This window comes from Helianthus annuus, chromosome 17, assembly GCF_002127325.2.
Source record: "Helianthus annuus cultivar XRQ/B chromosome 17, HanXRQr2.0-SUNRISE, whole genome shotgun sequence".
Lineage (NCBI taxonomy): Eukaryota > Viridiplantae > Streptophyta > Magnoliopsida > Asterales > Asteraceae > Helianthus > Helianthus annuus.
This window is the reverse complement of record NC_035449.2, coordinates 88,407,041-88,428,278: the sequence shown is the minus strand read 5'-3', so window position 1 is coordinate 88,428,278 and position 21,238 is coordinate 88,407,041.

The window sequence follows — 21,238 nt, the reverse complement described above, 5'->3', positions numbered from 1 at the left end:
GGTAACATAGAAGTTCATATTGCAGTGCTAAGTGTGCATTCACGTGTGATGTTATTCATAAGCAAACACTAGATATACTATGCAATAGTAAACGAGAAACGAACCTTGCAGTCTGGAGCTGAGTGTCATGGTCGATTTCGGAACTGTTCGGTTATAGTCTGGTTTTATAAAAATGTTTTAAAACCAAGTTCACTATAACCAGTGGCTCTGATGCCAAACTGTCACACCCCCAAAATACCACATAAGGAGTGTCCCTGATAGGCGTGTGACGTGTCAGCAATGAGCCACTAAATACATAGAACCCATACAGGTTTCTAAAGAAAAGTTCTTGTTTATTAATAAAACACCATCCAAGTTCAAAGGAAACCAAAGTATTCAACGGAAGCAAAATTAAACGAAGTTAAATAGTTTAAAACCCAATATATAGTATCAAGAAATCAGTAGCATTAATTCCCCCAGTCGACCCATAACCTCTCCAGCTGCTCCAGATAGCAAGTTCCAATGCAAACAGCTAACAACCTACAAGCATGTAAACAAGTGTGTCAGACAACGCTAGTGAGTTCAAGGTTTTGTTACCGAGTTTAGTTACCAGATACATGTGTAAAACAGTTTAACAATTTGATTTGATGTTGTTATTAACTCGATTACCGAAATGGCTACAAGATGTGTTTGCCCGACCCCAATGTCTCTATCAAAACATTGGTCATGCTTTAAAGAAATTAGTTCATGCCCGACCTTCCTGGGACGGTGTGAGGGTGCCAAACCTAATAGCGCTATCAACTAATAACATCGTTGCCTTCCCGGCAACTGTCGGTAGATGTAAGGGGTCTTATATGATAGAAACTGAGTAATAACCAACATCCCAATAACCTGCATTCCTCCCTGGAACGTTACCCAATATCCCTTCCCGGGATGCATGCTTGGAAAAGAGCAGTGAACTCACCTTAGGTTTGCTCGGTATGTTACATTACGTTACCCGTTCCAAGTTGGTCAACCAAACCCTACCGTGGTTACCAAAGTTAATCAGTTTCGCAAACATATATCCAAATCACGTATTCATCGCACACATTACACAAGTAGCAACCAAGCAAGGCACGTATAATCGTTTACGTCATACTAGTTAATCATGTAGCCAATCAGTCTATTGTCATCATGCATTCACGTAACAGGTGTTTGTGTCTCACACGAGTTTACGATACGAGGCCAAAACATGCATCGTAACAATCACTTAGCAAGTATTTAGGTCATGTGTAATTCACATCACAGGTTCATGCTTCACAAACACACAAAGCATTTATCTTATTGTTCTTTGGAGTGTGCGGTCCAACGTTACTGATTAAATTGTAAGGTGTGTGTACGGCACCATGCCAATGGTCCGGCCTAGGTGTGCGACCTGTTATCATACATGGCCCAAATCAATCCAGCGGCCCACGAAGGACTGTGCGACCAGCTGAAAGTGTGCAATCGGTTTCTCTAAATCATAAATCACGAAATCAATTACAGCATTTACATCCGTTCATTTAACTCAATCCTCTCATCAGTTTCATCATCAACTTTTACATATTATCACCATTTCCTTAGCCATCAAGTGCTTTCCTTTTATATACCTTGCCTGTTCATTCAACAATGTATTTTAAATGACCGACCCTATCGATGAAATTTAAAATTCAAAGTACAAATTAGCGGCCCATTTACAATGTGGAATCAAAGATGTTTGTCAGATTTGTCACATGAATATATGTAATCACGTGAATCCCTTTGAGGATCGTTACTTGAGTGGTCCAATAGATTATAAAAGATAATGAAATTTGAACCGGCCATTAATAATCTGAATGTGAGAAGTTTTAATAGATTGCATGTGGTGATAATTGTCTATACACTACAACATCTCGGCCCAATCAAGTTGATTTATTCTCTGAACATTCACGTGGTCCATGTGATTTATTTCAAGAGCTAGTTTGTTAGGTTAGGATATTATAATTTGCATATCACCCTAACTATAAATTAATAACATGAACATGCTCAAACAATTCATTGCACGCTTATAAAATTGAATACATCATATCATCAATCATTCAACAGAAGGTATAACACAATCCTAGTTTGTATATATATATTTTTTTGTTTAACATCCTACGATAACAAAACTAGCAATCATTCGCATGCTCCTCATAATAACACATGTTTCTAACAAGATAATCATGACCATTATGTCATTAACCAATTAAAAATCACAATCATGAACAGCAGCGTTGAACAGTAGCAACTAAATCCTTACTTCATATATAACCCTAATTATCGACATCAATCAACACCGAGATCCCTAGCAGATTACATCTAATCTGTTTACATCACAACATGTGTATTTTCGTTTCCATGCCCTACACAATTTAGGATTACATATACAAGCCATTAACAAGTAATCAAACACTACTAACAGAATCAAAACAGATATAACATCACTAACCGAGAGGAGGAGAGGGGTGTTCGAACACAAGAGACTTCGGAAAGGGGAGGCTGATCGTCGACTCGAGGGAGCTAGGGTTTGTTATTCTTGTGTGATATTAAAACAATGAAGTCGTGTACCCCCCATGTGTATGTACATTCCCTTTAATTAAAAAGGATTGGGCTTGGCTTTGGGCCAAGGGAAACTGGGGCCGAGGATAGCTTAGTTTACAAGGAGAGAGTATTCGGCCCAAGTTATAGATGTGCGATTAAGAATAAGGTGTGTGACCCGAACCTTTATGCGACCAATTTATATTACCAACGGCATTCACGTATCACGTACAAACATTTAACATTTCATATATCTCGTACAAACATTTAACATTTCATAAACAACTCATAAAACATTTCATAAACCACTCCTAAATACTCAATAAAAATTATACGTTAACTTGTCATGTAAAGTTCGTATAGGTTACATCAGGGTGCGGTGAAAGGCTCTAAAGCACGGGTTGTCACATTTTTTCTTATAAGTCACTTAATTTTTTTTTACACATAAAAAAACAACATACTTTCTTTTTTGTTTAATAAAAGTCTCTCAACATTTTTTTCACATAAAAATACTAGCCTAATTTCTTGTTTGTGTTATAAAGTTCCCTTTATCAACTTTTTATGAATTATATTATACTTGCGAAAAATTATTTGTTTATACTTGCGAAGAAGGATTTTTGTTAATTAAATTTTTAACGATTTGAAATTTGTGTATACCATTTTATATGTTTTTTTTTGTTTTTTATTCTATTTTGTTGAGTTATGTGACCCACATTCATGTATTTTATTGTATTATTTTCCGAATAATATTTATTATTATGAATTTATTGTATTCAAAATGTAAAAGAAAAAACAAACATTGAAGAGACTTTGGTTTGCTAAATATCAAATGTAAAACATTAATTTATCTCAATTCTTTTCTGATGTGATACGAGTAAGTAAAAAAAATTTCACAATTTTATTTAAATTTAACATTTGGCGTGACTTTTATATGTAAAAAGTTGTTAAGTGATTTTCAGGAGACAAAAAAAAAATAAGTATATTGATTGGTTTTTTGTGTGAAAAAAAATTAAGTGACTTTTATAAGGAAAAAAAAAAGCAGAAATTATGTTAGTTTTTTTTTTTTTTTTGTAACATTTGCCCAAAAAGATAAAAGGGTTAAGGTACGTACGATGTGCAATGATGGATGGAATATGAGAGTTTTTTAAAATAAGAGTTAAATTTTGTAAAAAAAATGATATTCAATAAAAATGGTGGAAGCATGGAAGGAAGGTGAATGCTCTAAATTGTGGTAATGGTACTTTCTTTTTTTCTTATAAGTCACTTAAAATTTTTTTACACATAAAAAAACAAAATACTTTCTTTTTTGTTTAATAAAAGTCTCTCAACATTTTTTGCACATAAAAAATACTAGCCTAATTTCTTGTTTGTGTCATAAAGTTCCCTTTAACAACTTTTTATGAATTATATTATACTTGCGAAAAATTATTTGTTTATACTTGCGAAGAAGGATTTTTGTTAATTAAATTTTTAACGATTTGAAATTTGTGTATACCATTTTATATGTTTTTTTTTGGTTTTTTATTCTATTTTGTTGAGTTATGTGACCCACATTCATGTATTTTATTGTATTATTTTCCGAATAATATTTATTGTTATGAATTTATTGAATTCAAAATGTAAAAGAAAAAACAAACATTGAAGAGACTTTGGTTTGCTAAATATCAAATGTAAAACATTAATTTATCTCAATTCTAGTCTGACGTGATATGAGTAAGTAAAAAAGGTTTTCACAATTTTATTTAAATTTAACATTTGGCGTGAGTTTTAAATGTAAAAAGTTGTTAAGTGATTTTCATGAGACAAAAAAAAAGAAGTGTATTGATTGGTTTTTTGTGTGAAAAAAAAAAATTAAGGGACTTTTATAAGAAAAAAAAACAGAAATTATGTTAGTTTTTTTTATAACATTTGCCCAAAGAGATATAAGGGTTAAGGTATGTACGATGTAAAATGATGGATGGAATATGAGAGTTTTTTAAAATAATTGTTAAATTTTGTAAAAGGAAAAATGATATTCAATAAAAAATGGTGGAAGCATGGAAGGTAGGTGAATGCTCTAAATTGTGATAATGGTATTTTCTTTTTTCTTATAAGTCACTTAATTTTTTTTACACATAAAAAAACAAAATACTTTCTTTTTTGTTTCATAAAAGTCTCTCAACATTTTTTGCACACAAAAAATACTTGCCTAATTTCTTGTTTGTGTCATAAAGTTCCCTTTAACAACTTTTTATGAATTATATTATACTTGTGAAAAATGATTTGTTTATACTTGCGAAGAAGGATTTTTATTAATTAAGTTTTTAACGGTTTGAAATTTATGTATACCATTTTATATATATATATTAGGTTTTTTATTCTATTTTGTTGAGTTATGTGATCCATATATTGTGTTCCGAATAATATTTATTGTTATGAATTTATTGAATTCAAAATGTAAAAGAAGACACAAACATTGAAGAGACTTTGGTTTGCTAAATATCAAATATAAAACATTAATTTATCTCGATTCTTTTCTGACGTGATACGAGTAAGTAAAAAAGTTTTTCACAATTTTATTTAAATTTAACATTTGGCGTGACTTTTATATGTAAAAAGTTGTTAAGTGATTTTCATGAGAAAAAAAAGAAGTATATTGATTGGTTTTTTGTGTGAAAAAAAATTAAGGGACTTTTATAAGAAGAAAAAAACAGAAATGTTGGGATTGAACCCTATCAGAGGAACAGATAATTAAAGCCAAAACTGGATCATAGCAGTGGATCCTGAATAAGCAGATGTTGATATACAAATTTCTCCCCTTGAAAGTGATTACAACTATTGGTGACCTCCTAGCTGCTGTTCTTTCTAAGCTGCTGACCCATAACTGCTGCTCAACTAATGATCTGATGAAAGACTAAAGTCCTGCTGATTCAATCTACTGCCTTGAGTCAAGCACTGCTGGTCCGGACAAGTGCTGCTGGGTTCACAGCAGTAGAAGGTTGCAGCAGCTGTTCTAAAGTCTGTTTTGTAATAGAATGTATTAGCAGTAGTTAACACAAGCAGTGTCTGTATAGATCAGATGTTAGAGTTTGTTAGGAGGTTAGATGTCACTTTCATGGTGACGTCAGCTAAGATGCTCAGTAGTTTGCAAGTGCCTATAAATAGTTCAGTACTTGGTACTGTTCTATTAGCTCTTTGCATCATTCGTCTTCTTTGCACGAACAAACTACTAAGCTCTGGCTGAGGGGGAGTTTGCAATCATTCATCAATCATTGTAATCGTGTTTGAAATAAATTCAATCTTTCGGTTCATTGTGTAAAGATGTTTGATAAAAGTATTACTCTCGTTTGATTGTATGCAAAGTTTATTTTCATCTTAATTTCCGCTGCACACTCATCCATCTTCATCTTATTTACAAACATAAAATACAATAAAAAACAAACTCAGATCCAACAATTGGTATCAGAGCTTGGACAGTCAAATTTGATTTAACAATCATTTTGACGTAAATAGTTCAGCTCAAAACAGTTGATACTGATCGTTTATTCGTCGTTGAAAAATAGAGTAAGGATTAATCACCATTAAAGTTGATTTCTCAGTACCTGTAAAACAACAAGAATGATGTCACAATCTCAGGACGATAAAAACAACATTGGTTCTCTTTTTAAACCACCTATGCTAAAAAGAAATGAGTACAACATCTGGCAGAGGAGGATGGGTCACATCCTCGCTTAACAAAGCACAGGTTGTTGGAAGTCTGTCATCTTTGGTCCTCATGTTCCTACAGTGCCAAGCGCTGAAGATGCTAAAAAACAAGTTCCAAAACCTGTTGAAAATTATACTAAAACGGATTATCAAAAATTTGAACTAGATGCTAAATCGTTTAGTATCATAGCATCAGCGCTGCCCAACGAAATATATGCTGGATTGTTACATTGTGACAATGCCAAAGAGTTGTGGGACGCGCTTAAGGAATAGTTTGGAGGTACCGAAGAAGTCATAGAAAACAATAGGGAAATCCTGAACCAACAGTATGAAACATTTTGTCATGTTAAAGGTGAATCACTGACGCAACAATTTGAGCGTTTCAGTTGTCTCATCAGTGAACTGAGGCTTGTTAAAACCACTTTTACAAACTCAACTCAAAACAGCAGGTTCCTCAGGTCACTGCCAGAAAAATGGGACACAATAGCTTTTGTCACCCGAAATTCACCTGAGTTCAAGGATCTGACCTTGACCCAACTCCATGGTCGACTCCTGACCTATGAAAGGGAGTTGAACCAGAAAAGGAAGTTACAAGAGTCAGGGAAAACCGTTGATGATTATTCATTCGGTAACACTGCTCTTCTGGGTCAAGAAGAATCTGGTGATAGTGGTAAGGATCAGGGTTATGATCACTTCATTGACATAACTGCTGGTGCAAATTTTAACAACCCTGATCCTCACTCTACAGGTTATGCATTCACTGCAAATGAAAACCAGATGTCAGACAATTTAAGCTTTGAACTCAATGATCTACAGCATTTCGACCCCACTGATTTAGAGGAAATGGACATCCTGCACCAACTGGCCTTGCTAAGTGTTAGAACTAGCAAGTTTTATAAAAGAACAGGGCGAGAATTCCCAGGGTTGCATGGGAATCTAAGGGTCGGGTTGGATAAATCGAAAATCAAGAAAATTCCCACTGCTCCAGTAGCAAAACAACCAGATCAACAAAGTTTCTTTACTCAAGAATTTGTTGACTGGACCTCAGTGATGAAAATTTTGCACTCTATGCTTCTAATGTTTCTTCTCATGATGAATTTTGTTTTATGGCATTAGAGTCAATACAGGAGGGGGTTGAATCTGAAGAGGAACAGCTGGCCTCTGAAATAGTGGATGAGGTGATTGAAGAAGTGGTTACTGCTGTGGCAAATGAAGTACTGTTGGAAGAAAGTTCAGGCACCCTGATTGAACCACTGACAGATCCATGGTTCGAAGAAGAAAAGATAGGTGAGATAGAAGAGAGAGCTGAAGATGAGGAAAATCCTAAATGTGATTGTGCAATGATGGCTGCTGCAAAGGTATCACCTCAAGTTCTTGAAAAACTGTGTTCTGACAATTGCATTATTGCTTTTGCTAACATCAAAGAGGTGACTGAAAACCTTCGTGATAAAATCTTATCTGATGAAGTCATATTTGAAAGGTCTCTAAAAGAACATAAAAACAAACTGGCTGAAAAAGAGAAAGAGATTTGTAGCATGAAAGAAGAGCAAAGCATAACCAAAACCCAACTTCAAACCTTGGTAGAAAAATACCAAGGTTGCAAAAAGGAGTTAGAATCCACCCAGATCACATGTGAGAGATGGGTGGAATCATGCAAAGGGTATGAAGTTATGCTTGAGAAACAGATAAAAAGCAATGTGAAATTTGGGGTTGGTTATAGAAAACATGATGATGAAAACACTGCTTTTGAAAAATCTCTTTCAACCACTGATGTAATTGCTGAGTTCATCCCCACAAACAAGAATGGCCAAGAAGTGAAAATCACTGACAAACTTGGTAACAAAATCACACTTGACAGACCTATGGGCCCCTCTGTTTTTGAGGAGATTGAAAATCATCAATTTAAACCAAAATGGTCTGATGAGTGTGATATTCTTGAAAATTTCAAGCCAATGGACTTTACATCAACTGATGGTGTTAAAGCTCCAAAAGCTAAAGTCATTCCTCTTAAGGATATCCCAGCAGTGGTCAAAACCTCTGCTGCAAAGGAGTCTGAAAAGAGGAAGAAGAAAGAAAAAATTGATAACTTCTTTTGTGAATTCTGTGAGAAGAGGAACCATCTAACAAAAGATTGCTTCCACTTAAAAGCTTATGATTTAACCAAAACAAGTGTCACTACTTTAGCTGAAAGTTGCAGTGTTTGTGGTAAAATAAACCATAAAACTTAGGCATGTGTGTATCTCAAAAACTTTAATGAGAAGAAGAATGAGTACATGGCTAAAACATCCTTGAGTTCATCAGCATCATCACCATCTGTCAAATTCACAAAGAAACAACCACTGTTTGTGCCAGTTCAAACAGCTGTCACAAAACAGCTGAACCAAACATCTGTTAAAAGAGATGTTCAGGTTACTGATGCACCTCCTGCCAATCAGTTCAGAAAAGGCAAGGAAAAACAGTCTTACCAAAGGATTCCACACGTTTATGAGGTCTACAAAAGGCCCTCTAAACCCAGAGTGAATAGGCATCCTTTTGGGTATCAGCAGGTGATTGGGCAAGACCCTCAACAGTGGTTAGCAAGAAACAATACTAAAACTGTCCAAACCCCTGACTTAACCACTGCTCATCACACTGCATCCATACCAGACACTGCTGAATCCCCATCCAAAGCCCTGTTGGCTTTGGAGCCCTTAATGAACTAATCCTTTTACTTCATGTGCAGGGAGCTTCTGCATGCTTTGATAGTCTTTGGTATGTAGATAGTGGAGGCTCCAGGCACATGACAGGATGTAAAGCCCTCCTCAAAGACTTTAAATTCATGGAGGGGGTGATATATCCTTTGGAAATAATAGTAAAGGGAAAGTTCTGGGGTCTGGAACAGTGCAATCTGGTAATGTAAAATTTGAAAATGTCAATCTAATAGACAATCTGAAATTCAACCTTCTGAGTGTATCTCAAATGAGTGACAAAGGGTTTGGGTTATTCTTCACAAAAGACTGTTGTAGGATTGTTGGACCAGAAATGGTCAAAAAGATTGAAGCAATAATAAAAAAATGGTCAAACTAAACTTGTTGCTCAAAGAAGTGGCAATGTTTATGTTGTTGACATGTCTAAAGAGTGTCCCAGAGCTGATGCCTGTCTGTTCTCAGCTGTCTCTAACAAAGAGACAGAACTTTGGCACAAAAGACTGGGGCACACAAATCTTAAGACAATAACAGAAATTTCAAAAAATGTTTTGGTAAGAGGCCTACCACAAAAATTGTTTTCATGTCCTGAACATTGCATTTCCTGTTTAAAAGGAAAACAACATAAAAGTTCTTACAAGTCCATTGAAGAGTCCAAAACAACCCAGTGTTTGCAAATGCTACACATGGATTTGTTTGGCCTAGTTCAAGTCATGAGCCTCAAAAAGAAAAGATATTGTTTGGTTATAGTTGATGACTTTTCTAGGTTTACATGGACTTTCTTTTTGCACTCTAAAGATGAAACTGCAGGCATTTTGCAAGACTTTGTGACACAGGTTGAAAAGCAATTTGATCTTCCAGTAAAAAGCTTTAGGAGTGACAATGGCACAGAATTTAAAAATAAGGAGTTGGATGCCTTCTGTGTGAAGAAAGGGATTGTAAGGCAGTACAGCATCCCTAGAACACCAGAGCAAAATGGGGTTGTTGAAAGAAAGAACAGAACTTTGATTGAGGCTGCCAGAACTATGCTTGCAGATTCAGGTTTGCCATTAACTTTCTGGGCAGAGGCAGTAAACACTGCTTGCTATGTCCAGAACAGAGTTTTAATAAACCCCAGGCACAAAAAGACTGCCTATGAAATTCTGTATAAAATCAAACCACTGATCTCATACTTGAAGGTGTTTGGCTGCCCATGCTTTATTTTGAACTTAAAAGATTCCATTTCAAAATTTGCAGCCAAAATTGATTGTGGTTATTTTCTGGGATACTCAACCACTGCCAAGGCCTACAAAGTGTTCAATGCACGGACCAAGGTAGTGGAGGAGACTTTGGATGTAAAGTTCAATGAACTTTCATCAATGAAAATCGCAGCAAATCCTGCTAATCTGTTTGATCTTGAAAAATTCACCTTTGAAAATACTGCTATCAAGACTAACAGTGCAGGTCCATCAGAGGATACATCACCAGACTATGGGTATGAAATCATTATCCCTCAAAGGTCTGCCACAAAGGGAAAAGCACCAGTTGTTCAAAACAGCTGCCAAAGCTCAACCACTGCTACCTCAACAGCTGTTGACCAAAGTAGCCCATCTACCACTGCTTCCACATCCTCAAACACTGCTGACAAAAGTCCTCAAACAGTGGATAAAAGTCAGCAGTGGTCCACTTCATTGCCACCCATTCCACCACCTTTTGAAGCCACTGCTGGGTCATCAAAGTCACTAGCAGTGGTTAGCTCAGATGATACACATTTGCAGCCTTCACCAACAAATGCCATCATACCATACCAAGGAGATTTAATCTTCTTGAGATCTCATCCACCTGATCAAATCATTGGCAACATCAATGAAGGGGTGCTCACAAGAAGCCAAACCCAAAACATTTGTCTTTTTGTTGGCTTTCTATCACTCCATCAGCCAGTCAAGTACCAAGAGGCACTAAAAGACAACAGCTGGGTAGAAGCCATGCAAGAGGAGCGCCAACAGTTTAAAAGACAACAAGTATGGGAGCTTGTACCACTGCCAAAAGAGGTTAGTCCCATTGGCACAAAGTGGGTCTTCAAGAACAAAATAGATAAAAGGGGCATTGTTGTCAAGAACAAAGCCAGGCTTGTGGTTCAAGGTTACAGACAGGAAGAGGGGATTGATTATGATGAAACATTCACCCCTGTTGCAAGATTGGAAGCTATCAGACTGTTCCTGGCCTTTGCTGTTAACCACAATGTGACAACCTGAATATTTAAGGTTAGCGTCATCAAACCTCGTAACTCTAAACTGATATTATTCCTGTTACACTACGTTCTCTTTTATCAAACGCTACGTGAATGCTTGTTATTTGTTAAACTTTATTATAAACGAGAGCACTATTTGGATGTTTGGACCTTAGAACACAATTAAACCGCACTTGTTACATCCCTTCGGCTAATGCACAAACACTATTCATTTGTTTTGGCGGTCCACCTATTGGGCTTAGGCCCAGTTCGGTTAGGGCTTAACCACCGCCCCCAAACCTGATTGAAGGTGTATTAGAATGGCAAATTATTTATATGCGTATCATAATAAACAAACCCTACTATTCTTCTGGTTACGATCGGCAACAGAAAACCCTACTATTCCCTTGGACGTGCGACGAACAGTAGACCCCTACCATCGAAGACATCATCCTGTTTAAGCCAGCCGTAGGTTAGTAAATTCATTGTTATGTTAATTGTTTATTGGTGTGATCTGCATGTGATTGTCTATGCTAGGATTGGACCAAATTAGCTATGTCATTATTGACTTTTTGCATACCATAAATTGTGTATTACCATCCAAGACTGATCGGTCCAATGATAGGGTAGGAATGCATGTGATGATATATATATATGCACACAATTATGGGACACTGTATTTTGATAGCATGAGCTGGGTACATGTGGGTTCTCGCCCCCCCTATATTCCGAATTGCATGTGATGTGTTGCATGATTATTGGACCGCTAGGAGGTATGATAAAATATGTATGTTAAATGGTCATTGGACCAATCGGTTATAGGTGGTAGAAATAAGTTAATAAAATTATGATATTAATTCTTGACTGGAACGATTCTAGTATAGGCTACATGATTAATTAGGAAGCCTTGGCGGTGTGTTTTGTTTTACTCGGACGATTAGCATACTAGTTGATTGGACCGCCCGTTATTATAAGAGTTATCGAACTTCCGACTAGTCATGTTGACTGTTGGAAAGTACTTTGTTATTATTTATGGGGTTGTTATGTATAATGGGCAAGTTATAAGGGACCATGAAATTGTTAATGGTACTGTCATGACCATGCTGTTGAGTCTTTAAAAAAAAAATAAATAAATAAATAACCACTTCATGTTACATTAAAGTTTAACTTGGAGGTGGGCATTTTATATATGTGCATGCATGATTGGACCTCACTTTATGCCCACCAATGAATGAGGAGTAGTATAGTTCTAATAACTAACACAGAATGGTAGTGGACCGAATATTGAGCACATGTGTATGTCATTTACTTGATGTGATTTGAATTGAAAAGCATTGTGTGTTGAATGAAAATGATAAAGTAATATATGTGCTGTAGTCGTTGGAACATATATATACTATAATATATATATAAACTACCTATGCATGTGTTAATGTAATATATATATACTGTAATCATTGGAACATACGTATTCACTAAGCTAGTTGAAGGGGTATACATGGATCATTTATGTGTGCACATGACATGTTGAGCAATACAAGAACTGAGGACATATTATATATATGTACATGGAAATTTGTTGTGAGTAACAATGTGATTAAATTAAATGTAAACTGATTGTGGCCAACATGTGAATATTATAGGCTTAAACTAACTGAGTGTGATCGAGTAACTGGTCCTACCGAGCAAACCCAAGGTGAGTTCACTACATTCGAGCATGCATCCCAGTGGTTGGGGACAGTCAGTGGGTATCCCATGGGGGGGGGATAAGTCTTTGGGTAAAAACGGGTATATTGGTTAATATTCTCACCTATCATCTTTTGTAAGTCCCTCATCGGGTATTAGTTAGTAGCGCTACTTAGGTTTGGCACCCTCACCCCGTGCCTGTAGAGGACGGAGGTGAACTAATGACCCAGTCTGGCCCAGTACTAGATAGGAGTACGTGGGAAGGGCAGTCGTGTATTTCAGGAGCCGTCATTGTTCGGAAATGAGATATTAACAATATTACTTGCATTGGTTATTGAACTGTTTTACATACAACGGGTAACAAACGTTTTCTAAAACTGTGAACTCGCCAGCTTTGTCTGATACGTGTGTTACATGCTCGCAGGTCCTTAGGTACTGGGAACACAAGAACTTGCTGGCTGGAGGGCGAGAGTGGTCATGGTTACATTAATGAACTTAGTTATCAGACATTTACTTATTGAGGTTGTTTGGATAGTATTTACAGTATGATACATTAACGCTTCCGCTGAACTTATGGTTTGGATAATTTGTGTTTGGGATTTCAGTATTATTAAACAATGGAACTTCATTTTAATTGTGTGATTCAATGTAAGTGGTGGCTCATTGCTAGTCGTCACACCCCTAACAGGGACACTCCCTAGGTGCTAATTTGAGGGTGTGACAGTTGGGTATCAGAGCCACTGGTTATAGTGAATTTGGTTTTAAAAATGTTTTATAAAACCAGACTATAACTGAACTGATACGACATACTGATACGACATGGACCATGACACTCAGCTCCAGGCAGCAAGGTTCGTCTCTTATTTACTATTGCATAGCATAGTTAGTACATACTCATGATTAGTATCACACTCGAACGCACGCATGATATTACAATACGAATTACTATGCTATCTGTCTATACTACGTGTTTTTAAGAATATAACTCTTCTTGGGTTTACATGCTCTATGTTGTGATATCGACGGTCGTACTGTATGAATTTGGGAAACCTTTTTAACATGAGTAGGGAGGAACTGAGATAAGCATGCAAATCAGGTTATTATTATGGGTGCACACATAATAACAACGTGAGGTGCATGTGAGTCCCAGTAAATCTCGACTAGTGTGAAAAAGGAATCCCGCGTTGTTAGTCAATGTTGTATTAGAACCTCGAAAACTGTGAATACTATAGCAATACTTGACATCCGCTTGAAATGGTCTGTTAATTTGTTACTTCTTCCCATACTTATAGAATCATGAACGGACGTGGCGGAGGTCGTCGTGGTGGACGCGGTGGACGTGGTGGAGGCCGCGGTGGTGGACATGGCGAAATCCATATGACTCAAGCTGAGCTAGAGGAATTACTCAACGCCCAGGTGGCTGCAGCCTTGGCAGCTTATCAGGCTGGTATGACATGTACCAGACATTCCTTCCTTTGAATCGTGAACTTGAGTCTTACTTGTTGGTTTATTTTCTCTCGTTAATAGGTCAGCCGGCGCCACAAAACCAGCCTCACCCACCGGTCTGCACTTTTAAAACTTTCATGGATTGCAAGCCACAGACCTTCAGTGGCACTGAAGGGGCTGTAGGACTTATACGCTGGTTCGAAAAGGCGGAGTCAGTGTTTGCGATATGTAACTGCCCAGTTGGGGATAGAGTAAAGTTTGCAGCAGGCACGCTCGAAGATGGTGCCTTGACCTGGTGGAATGCCCAGGTCCAACTGCTAGGTATTGAGGCGGCGAACGCCACTACGTGGGATGATTTCAAAGAACTGATGAGAGAGGAATACTGTCCTCGAGACGAAATACAGAAGTTAGAGAATGAGTACTACGATCTAAAAATGGTGGGGTCTGAAATTGAGGCGTATGTGAAGCGGTCGTATGAGTTAGCTGATTTGTGTCCGACCTTGTCCCGACCCATGTCCCGAAGAATCGAGTTGTTTATTAAGGGGTTACCTCCACGGGTGAAGGGTTTAGTTACAGCGGCGAACCTCAATAACCTAACTCAGATTGTTAGATTAGCACATAAGATCGTTGACCAGGAGGTGGAGAGCGACTCATTCCCACCTCGTATTTCTAGCACTACCACAGCTGCCACTACTTCCACTGCATCTGCTGCTGATAGCAAACGTAAGTGGAACGATACGGACAAGGGGTCCAACTCTGCACAGCCTCAGAAGAAGATGGATACTGGCAGCACCCGCAGTTTCAGTCAGACAGCATCAGTGAATCAGAACTCGAGTAACAAATCAGGGCAGGGATCATATGCGGGGAAGCTACCCTTGTGCAGCAAGTGTAACTATCATCACAAGGGACAGTGTGCTCGGGTTTGTCATTGATGTAATCGACCAGGGCATATGGCCAGGGATTGTAGGACCACACTTCCAGCTCAGCAGCAGCCAGCGCAGCAGACGGGTAGGCAACAGCCTCAGCAAACTCAGGGTACTCAGAGAGGGTGTTATCAGTGTGGGGCCGAGGGGCACTTCAAGCGAGACTGCCCTCAGCTGCGGCAGAACACAGGGGGTGGTAACGGGAACAATAATGCGGGGAATAACGGGGGTAATGTTGCGCGTGGGCGCGGGTTTGTGCTGGGAGCTGGGGAAGCGCGGAACGACGGCAACGTGGTTACTGGTACGTTTTCAGTGAACGGTGTTATTGCTTCTATTTTATTTGATTCTGGTGCCGACTGGAGTTACGTGTCTTTAGAGTTTAGTTCCCAATTAGGGTTAAGTCCTACACTTCTCGTAATGAAACACATAGTAGAAATCGCAAATGGTAAAACAATCGAAGCTACACATGTTCTATTTGGGTGTAAAATCGATCTTCTGGGTCAAGTCTTCGACATTGACTTAATTCCTATTACTCTTGGAAGTTTCGACGTGATCGTTGGTATGGACTGGTTGTCCAAGAATCAAGCGGAGATTCTCTGTAAGGAGAAGATCATACGTGTCCCCCTTCCTAGTGGGGAATTTCTATCAGTTCAGGGTCATCGCAGCGGGACCCCAGTTAGTATTGTCTCGGCAATGAAGGCTCAGAAGTATTTGCGTAAGGGCTATCCTGCTATACTGGCTCTTGTCACTGATTCTCAGTCTGATGAAAGGAAGATTGAGGATCTTCCAGTTGTTCGTGAATATTCTGACGTGTTTGCTGAGGAACTCCCTGGTTTACCTCCACATCGTCAGGTGGAATTCCAGATCGACCTCGCCCCAGCAGCAGCCCCGGTTGCTCGTGCACCATACCGTCTTGCGCCAGGGGAGTTGCAGGAATTGTCAAACCAACTCCAAGAGCTGTTGGATAGGGGTTTCATCCGACCTAGCTCTTCCCCTTGGGGAGCCCCAGTCCTATTTGTGAAGAAGAAGGATGGGTCTTTCCGGATGTGTATAGATTATCGCGAGCTCAACAAGATGACGGTCAAAAACCGATATCCTTTGCCACGTATTGACGACCTGTTTGACCAGCTGCAAGGGTCAAGCTTCTATTCGAAAATCGACTTAAGGTCGGGATATCATCAGGTGCGAGTTAGAGAGGAAGACGTTCCTAAAACAGCGTTTCGGACGCGATATGGTCACTACGAATTCTTGGTTATGCCATTCGGGTTGACCAACGCACCAGCGGTCTTCATGGATCTCATGAACCGCGTGTGCAAGCCATACCTTGACGACTTCGTTATCGTTTTTATCGACGACATTCTAATTTATTCCAAGAACAAGGAAGATCACGAGCGGCATCTGCGCCTTATCTTAGAACTCCTGAGGAGGGAGCAGTTGTACGCGAAATTTTCTAAGTGTGATTTTTGGATACGAGAGGTACATTTTCTGGGGCATATAGTTAATGAGTTGGGCATACATGTGGATCCTGCCAAGATCGACGCCATTAGAAATTGGGCGGCACCAAGGAATCCTTCGGAGGTGCGGCAATTTCTCGGTCTAGCAGGGTATTATCGTCGTTTTATTCAGAACTTCTCGAAGATTGCTCAGCCACTCACCTCATTAACACAGAAGAAGGTAGTTTACTCTTGGGGAACGAAACAGGAGGATGCTTTCCAGCTGTTGAAGCAAAAATTATGCAGCGCGCCGATTCTATCGCTACCAGATGGTACCGAGGATTTTGTGGTTTATTGTGATGCTTCGATTCAGGGTCTCGGTTGCGTGTTGATGCAACGCGAGAAGGTGATAGCTTATGCTTCTCGTCAGTTGAAAGTACACGAGAAAAACTACACGACACACGACTTGGAGTTAGGAGCAGTGGTCTTTGCACTGAAGATTTGGAGGCATTATCTATACGGCACGAAATGCACCATCTATACTGATCATAAGAGCCTTCAGCATATCTTCGACCAGAAAGAATTGAATATGCGTCAGCGTCGTTGGGTAGAGTTGTTCAATGATTACGAGTGTGCCATCAAGTATCACCCGGGTAAAGCTAACGTTGTAGCGGATGATCTTAGCCGCAAGGAACCGAAACCGAAGCGTATCCGTGCCCTACAGCTTACTATTCACTCTGATTTACCTGCTCGGATTTGTTCAGCTCAGATTGAGGCATTAAAGGAAGAAAATATCGAAGCTGAAGGATTACGAGGTCTACACAAGAAGAAGTTCGAGCAACGGTCAGACGGTATCTACTACTTCATGGAACGAATAGGGGTTCCTTCATTTGGTGATCTTCGAGAGCTTGTGATGGACGAAGCACACAAGTCACGATACTCTATTCATCCAGGGTCCGATAAGATGTACCAGGACCTCAAGGTTTTGTATTGGTGGCCGAACGTGAAAGCTATTATTGCCACCTACGTGAGTAAGTGCTTGACCTGTGCTAGAGTCAAGGCAGAGTACCAGAAACCTTCGGGTCTACTTCAGCAGCCAGAGATACCCATGTGGAAATGGGAACAGATCGCTATGGATTTTGTTACGGGGTGAGGTGGGTGATACTCAGATCACAGGTCCTGAGATGGTACTCGAAACTTCAAATATGATCGTGAAAATCAGAGAACGTATGGCAGCTGCTCGCGACCGCCAGAAGGCCTATGCGGACAAGCGTGCCAAAGAGGTAGTGTTTGAAGTGAATGACCGTGTCATGCTGAAAGTCTCACCGTGGAAAGGGGTTGTACGCTTTGGGAAACGTGGCAAGCTGAACCCACGTTATGTCGGGCCGTTTAAGGTTCTGGAGTGTATCGGTAAGGTGGCTTATAGGTTGGAGTTACCTACTGAGCTGGGTAATGTTCACGACGTATTTCATGTATCACAGTTAAAGAAGTGTTATGCTGACGACCCATTAACGGTACCTTTTCAAGAGTTAAAGATCGACGACAAGCTGCAGTTTGTTGAAGAACCAATCGAGATCATGGACCGTGAGGTCAAAGTGCGTAAACACAGTCGTATTCCCATCGTTAGGGTTCGTTGGAACTCAAGACGTGGACCGGAGTTCACGTGGGAGCGCGAGGATCAGATGAAACTAAAGTACCCTCACCTCTTTCCCAAAGACAAAGCGGAGTCAAGCAAAACTGGTGAATCTCGGGGCGAGATTCCCCTTCAAGTTGGGGATGATGTCACACCTGAGCAAAATCCGCAACAATCTTGAATTCTCACTTCATTTCGCTGTGATTACTTGCCAAATTTCGGGACGAAATTCCTTTCAAGTTGGGGATGATGTGACAACCTGAATATTTAAGGTTAGCGTCATCAAACCTCGTAACTCTAAACTGATATTATTCCTGTTACACTACGTTCTCTTTTATCAAACGCTACGTGAATGCTTGTTATTTGTTAAACTTTATTGTAAACGAGAGCACTATTTGGATGTTTGGACCTTAGAACACAATTAAACCGCACTTGTTACATCCCTTCGGCTAATGCACAAACACTATTCATTTGTTTTGGCGGTCCACCTATTGGGCTTAGGCCCAGTTCGGTTAGGGCTTAACCACCGCCCCCAAACCTGATTGAAGGTGTATTAGAATGGCAAATTATTTATATGCGTATCATAATAAACAAACCCTACTATTCTTCTGGTTACGATCGGCAACAGAAAACCCTACTATTCCCTTGGACGTGCGACGAACAGTAGACCCCTACCATCGAAGACATCATCCTGTTTAAGCCAGCCGTAGGTTAGTAAATTCATTGTTATGTTAATTGTTTATTGGTGTGATCTGCATGTGATTGTCTATGCTAGGATTGGACCAAATTAGCTATGTCATTATTGACTTTTTGCATACCATAAATTGTGTATTACCATCCAAGACTGATCGGTCCAATGATAGGGTAGGAATGCATGTGATGATATATATATATGCACACAATTATGGGACACTGTATTTTGATAGCATGAGCTGGGTACATGTGGGTTCTCGCCCCCCCTATATTCCGAATTGCATGTGATGTGTTGCATGATTATTGGACCGCTAGGAGGTATGATAAAATATGTATGTTAAATGGTCATTGGACCAATCGGTTATAGGTGGTAGAAATAAGTTAATAAAATTATGATATTAATTCTTGACTGGAACGATTCTAGTATAGGCTACATGATTAATTAGGAAGCCTTGGCGGTGTGTTTTGTTTTACTCGGACGATTAGCATACTAGTTGATTGGACCGCCCGTTATTATAAGAGTTATCGAACTTCCGACTAGTCATGTTGACTGTTGGAAAGTACTTTGTTATTATTTATGGGGTTGTTATGTATAATGGGCAAGTTATAAGGGACCATGAAATTGTTAATGGTACTGTCATGACCATGCTGTTGAGTCTTTAAAAAAAATAAATAAATAAATAAATAACCACTTCATGTTACATTAAAGTTTAACTTGGATGTGGGCATTTTATATATGTGCATGCATGATTGGACCTCACTTTATGCCCACCAATGAATGAGGAGTAGTATAGTTCTAATAACTAACACAGAATGGTAGTGGACCGAATATTGAGCACATGTGTATGTCATTTACTTGATGTGATTTGAATTGAAAAGCATTGTGTGTTGAATGAAAATGATAAAGTAATATATGTGCTGTAGTCGTTGGAACATATATATACTATAATATATATATAAACTACCTATGCATGTGTTGATGTAATATATATATACTGTAATCATTGGAACATACGTATTCACTAAGCTAGTTGAAGGGGTATACATGGATCATTTATGTGTGCACATGACATGTTGAGCAATACAAGAACTGAGGACATATTATATATATGTACATGGAAATTTGTTGTGAGTAACAATGTGATTAAATTAAATGTAAACTGATTGTGGCCAACATGTGAATATTATAGGCTTAAACTAACTGAGTGTGATCGAGTAACTGGTCCTACCGAGCAAACCCAAGGTGAGTTCACTACATTCGAGCATGCGTCCCAGTGGTTGGGGACAGTCAGTGGGTATCCCATGGGGGGGGATAAGTCTTTGGGTAAAAACGGGTATATTGGTTAATATTCTCACCTATCATCTTTTGTAAGTCCCTCATCGGGTATTAGTTAGTAGCGCTACTTAGGTTTGGCACCCTCACCCCGTGCCTGTAGAGGACGGAGGTGAACTAATGACCCAGTCTGGCCCAGTACTAGATAGGAGTACGTGGGAAGGGCAGTCGTGTATTTCAGGAGCCGTCATTGTTCGGAAATGAGATATTAACAATATTACTTGCATTGGTTATTGAACTGTTTTACATACAACGGGTAACAAACGTTTTCTAAAACTGTGAACTCGCCAGCTTTGTCTGATACGTGTGTTACATGCTCGCAGGTCCTTAGGTACTGGGAACACAAGAACTTGCTGGCTGGAGGGCGAGAGTGGTCATGGTTACATTAATGAACTTAGTTATCAGACATTTACTTATTGAGGTTGTTTGGATAGTATTTACAGTATGATACATTAACGCTTCCGCTGAACTTATGGTTTGGATAATTTGTGTTTGGGATTTCAGTATTATTAAACAATGGAACTTCATTTTAATTGTGTGATTCAATGTAAGTGGTGGCTCATTGCTAGTCGTCACACCCCTAACAGGGACACTCCCTAGGTGCTAATTTGAGGGTGTGACACACAACATGAAGGTGTTTCAGATGGATATCAAAAGTGCTTTCCTCTATGGTACATTGCAAGAAGAGGTGTATGTATGTCAACCTCCAGGCTTTGAGGATCCATTTTATCCTGATCATGTCTACAGGCTAAACAAAGCCTTGTATGGCCTGAAACAAGCACCAAGAGCCTGGTATGGAACTCTTTCCAACTTTCTACTCTCAAATGGTTTCAAAAGAGGTACCATTGATAAAACACTGTTTCTTAAATGGAGAGGGAAAGATTTAATGATTGTCCAAATTTATGTGGATGACATTATTTTTGGAAGCACATGTACCAAAATGTGTGAAGAGTTTAGA